Source organism: Ranitomeya imitator, chromosome 2 (genome assembly GCF_032444005.1).
Source record: "Ranitomeya imitator isolate aRanImi1 chromosome 2, aRanImi1.pri, whole genome shotgun sequence".
Lineage (NCBI taxonomy): Eukaryota > Metazoa > Chordata > Amphibia > Anura > Dendrobatidae > Ranitomeya > Ranitomeya imitator.
This window is the reverse complement of record NC_091283.1, coordinates 442272339-442277227: the sequence shown is the minus strand read 5'-3', so window position 1 is coordinate 442277227 and position 4889 is coordinate 442272339.

Here is a 4889-nt window from a genome sequence, read left to right as displayed (position 1 = left end):
TCCATTCTTTCAACTACTACTACACTGACCAGGGCACTGCTGCCCGTGTACCCCTGGAACCAATTTAAAATTGCCAACAGCCATGTGTTATTATTTTAGGCCTTCGATGCCTGTCTGTGGTCACTCCTTCCACTAGGCCTCCACTGACCACACCACTGCTGCCCGTGTACCCCTGGAACCAACATCAGAAAATATAAAAATAAGTATTTTGCTTATAAAAAAGAAAATACTGGAGAGATATCAAATGCAGACATTTTAACATTAAAAACAAACACACAACTAAAATCTGGTACAGTACTAAAAATGGCCACCAGCTACAATTACTTTCTCCTGCAAGTAGTTACCTGAAAGGTTTTTTAAATTGAAAACACAGATATGGCATCCACCGAGTGTTGTCCTGTCGCGTCTTCTTTATATTATTGCCGAGAAGATGCAAAACAATGAAAATAATAAAATCATTAATTACCAAAATAATAGAGAAAGTCAACACCACATTGCAAATAAACATTCATTCCAAATAAAGAAGCAGGGCGCGTCCGAGGGTGAGTATATACCTAATAAGAATATAATCACCCTCGGACGCGCAATGCTTATTTCCAACAGCCTTCCTTCCTAAGAATCAGCCCTTCCGTGGTGTAGAGAGACGTTGTGTTACACTCCAAGGTGTTCCCCAGGTTGCCTTTCCTGAGCTTCGATCTTCCGGCTCTCGTTTAGTAGTTGTTGGAAACTACGCTGCATTAGGCCTTCAAATTGGGTATGGGGTGTAGAGAGATGGTGTGTTCCACTCCAAGGTGTTCCCCAGGTTGCCTTTCCTGAGCTTCGATCTTCCGGCTCTCGTTTAGTAGTTCTTGGAAACTACACTGCATTAGGCCTTCAAATTGGGTATGGGGTGTAGAGAGAGGGTGTGTTACACTCCAAGGTGTTCCCCAGGTTGCCTTTCCTGAGCTTCGATCTTCCGGCTCTCGTTTAGTAGTTGTTGGAAACTACGCTGCATTAGGCCTTCAAATTGGGTATGGGGTGTAGAGAGAGGGTGTGTTACACTCCAAGGTGTTCCCCAGGTTGCCTTTCCTGAGCTTCGATCTTCCGGCTCTCGTTTAGTAGTTGTTGGAAACTACGCTGCATTAGGCCTTCAAATTGGGTATGGGGTGTAGAGAGAGGGTGTGTTACACTCCAAGGTGTTCCCCAGGTTGCCTTTCCTGAGCTTCGATCTTCCGGCTCTCGTTTAGTAGTTCTTGGAAACTACACTGCATTAGGCCTTCAAATTGGGTATGGGGTGTAGAGAGAGGGTGTGTTACACTCCAAGGTGTTCCCCAGGTTGCCTTTCCTGAGCTTCGATCTTCATGCTCTCGTTTAGTAGTTGTCGGAAACTACGCTGCATTAGGCCTACAAATTGGGTATGGGGTGTAGAGAGAGGGTTTGTTACACTCCAAGGTGTTCCCCAGGTTGCCTTTCCTGAGCTTCGATCTTCCGGCTCTCGTTTAGTAGTTGTTGGAAACTACGCTGCATTAGGCCTTCAAATTGGGTATGGGGTGTAGAGAGAGGGTGTGTTACACTCCAAGGTGTTCCCCAGGTTGCCTTTCCTGAGCTTCGATCTTCCGGCTCTCGTTTAGTAGTTGTTGGAAACTACGCTGCATTAGGCCTTCAAATTGGGTATGGGGTGTAAAGAGAGGGTGTGTTACACTCCAAGGTGTTCCCCAGGTTGCCTTTCCTGAGCTTCGATCTTCCGGCTCTCGTTTAGTAGTTGTTGGAAACTACGCTGCATTAGGCCTTCAAATTGGGTATGGGGTGTAGAGAGAGGGTGTGTTACACTCCAAGGTGTTCCCCAGGTTGCCTTTCCTGAGCTTCGATCTTCCGGCTCTCGTTTAGTAGTTCTTGGAAACTACACTGCATTAGGCCTTCAAATTGGGTATGGGGTGTAGAGAGAGGGTGTGTTACACTCCAAGGTGTTCCCCAGGTTGCCTTTCCTGAGCTTCGATATTCCGGCTCTCGTTTAGTAGTTGTTGGAAACTACACTGCATTAGGCCTACAAATTTGGTATGGGGGAAACATTGGCGCATCTGCGGTCCCTCCTTCCTCTAGGCCTCCACTGACCTGTCTACTGCTGCCTGTCTTCCCCTGGAACCAATTTTAAATTGCCTACAGGCAGCCCAATTTATTATGTTAGGGCTTCGAAGCCTGTCTGCGGTCCCTCCTTCCACTAGGCCTCCACTGATCTGTCTACTGCTGCCCGTGTACCCCTTGAACCAACATCATAAAATAAAAAAAAAAGTATTTTGCTTATAAAAAAGAAAATACTGGTGAGATATCAAATGCAGACATTTTAACATTAAAAACAAACACACAACTAAAATCTGGTACAGTACTAAAAATGGCCACCAGCTACAATTACTTTCTCCTGCAAGTAGTTAACTGAAAGGTTTTTTAAATTGAAAACACAGATATGGCATCCACCGAGTGTTGTCCTGTCGCGTCTTCTTTATATTATTGCCGAGAAGATGCAAAACAATGAAAATAATAAAATCATTAATTACCAAAATAATAGAGAAAGTCAACACCACATTGCAAATAAACATTCATTCCAAATAAAGAAGCAGGGCGCGTCCGAGGGTGAGTATATACCTAATAAGAATATATTCACCCTCGGACGCGCAATGCTTATTTCCAACAGCCTTCCTTCCTAAGAATCAGCCCTTCCGTGGTGTAGAGAGACGTTGTGTTACACTCCAAGGTGTTCCCCAGGTTGTCTTTCCTGAGCTTCGATCTTCCGGCTCTCGTTTAGTAGTTGTTGGAAACTACGCTGCATTAGGCCTTCAAATTGGGTATGGGGTGTAGAGAGATGGTGTGTTCCACTCCAAGGTGTTCCCCAGGTTGCCTTTCCTGAGCTTCGATCTTCCGGCTCTCGTTTAGTAGTTCTTGGAAACTACACTGCATTAGGCCTTCAAATTGGGTATGGGGTGTAGAGAGAGGGTGTGTTACACTCCAAGGTGTTCCCCAGGTTGCCTTTCCTGAGCTTCGATCTTCCGGCTCTCGTTTAGTAGTTGTTGGAAACTACGCTGCATTAGGCCTTCAAATTGGGTATGGGGTGTAGAGAGAGGGTGTGTTACACTCCAAGGTGTTCCCCAGGTTGCCTTTCCTGAGCTTCGATCTTCCGGCTCTCGTTTAGTAGTTCTTGGAAACTACACTGCATTAGGCCTTCAAATTGGGTATGGGGTGTAGAGAGAGGGTGTGTTACACTCCAAGGTGTTCCCCAGGTTGCCTTTCCTGAGCTTCGATATTCCGGCTCTCGTTTAGTAGTTGTTGGAAACTACACTGCATTAGGCCTACAAATTTGGTATGGGGGATACATTGGCGCATCTGCGGTCCCTCCTTCCTTTAGGCCTCCACTGACCTGTCTACTGCTGCCCGTGTTCCCCTGGAACCAACATCATAAAAAAAAAAAAAAAAGTATTTTGCTTATAAAAAAGAAAATACTGGTGAGATATCAAATGCAGACATTTTAACATTAAAAACAAACACACAACTAAAATCTGGTACAGTACTAAAAATGGCCACCAGCTACAATTACTTTCTCCTGCAAGTAGTTAACTGAAAGGTTTTTTAAATTGAAAACACAGATATGGCATCCACCGAGTGTTGTCCTGTCGCGTCTTCTTTATATTATTGCCGAGAAGATGCAAAACAATGAAAATAATAAAATCATTAATTACCAAAATAATAGAGAAAGTCAACACCACATTGCAAATAAACATTCATTCCAAATAAAGAAGCAGGGCGCGTCCGAGGGTGAGTATATACCTAATAAGAATATAATCACCCTCGGACGCGCAATGCTTATTTCCAACAGCCTTCCTTCCTAAGAATCAGCCCTTCCGTGGTGTAGAGAGACGTTGTGTTACACTCCAAGGTGTTCCCCAGGTTGCCTTTCCTGAGCTTCGATCTTCCGGCTCTCGTTTAGTAGTTGCTGGAAACTACGCTGCATTAGGCCTTCAAATTGGGTATGGGGTGTAGAGAGAGGGTGTGTTACACTCCAAGGTGTTCCCCAGGTTTCCTTGCCATTTCTTCGGTCTTCCGACTCTCGTTTAGTAGTTGTAGAAAAGTACACTGCATTAGGCCTACAAAATGGGTATGGGGTGGAGAGAGATGGTGTGTTACACTCCAAGGTGTTCCCCAGGTTGCCTTTCCTGAGCTTCTATCTTCAGGCTCTCATTAAATTGTGGTTAAATGGAACAACTGCATTTGGCGTACTAGTTGGTTTGGGGCCTACTATCGGTGTCTGCCACTCCTTGCTGTTCTCCTGGTTTTCTGTCCTGAAATTCCATTTTCAGCCTCTCGTTAAGTAGTTGTTAATGTTAGACTGCATTTGGCCTACTAGTTGGGTTGGGGCCTACTATCGGTGTCTGCCACTCCTTGCTGTTCTCCTCCACTGAACAAAGCTGTGCCGCCTGTTTACTATGGTTGCCAATTTTGAACTGCATTTCGACTACTTACTGATTTGGCCCTACTCTCTGTGTCAGCCTCTCATTCCAGTTGTCCTCCACTGCAATGCCCCCTGATTAGTCCTGTGTTACCAATTTTGAACTGCATTTAGCCCACTTTATTCTTTGGGCCTATATCTGTGTTTCCACTTCATCGTGCCCATTGCCCAGCCAGTGATAGATGAGTCTGCTGGTACATTGACCCATAACGCAACATTCCCCGTGCATGCTACACAACAACATTGTGACCCTGCTGAAAGTCAGGTTGCTCTTCCCGCATACCATACCACCTTACACGGGGACAAAGAGGAAGGTGCAGATGAAAGTGCAGGTTCCTTCATCAGGTGGGGGGAGGAATACTAGTTGGCGACGTCACTGGCACAGGGCCTCTCATAGTACGCAAAAGTGTTGCTG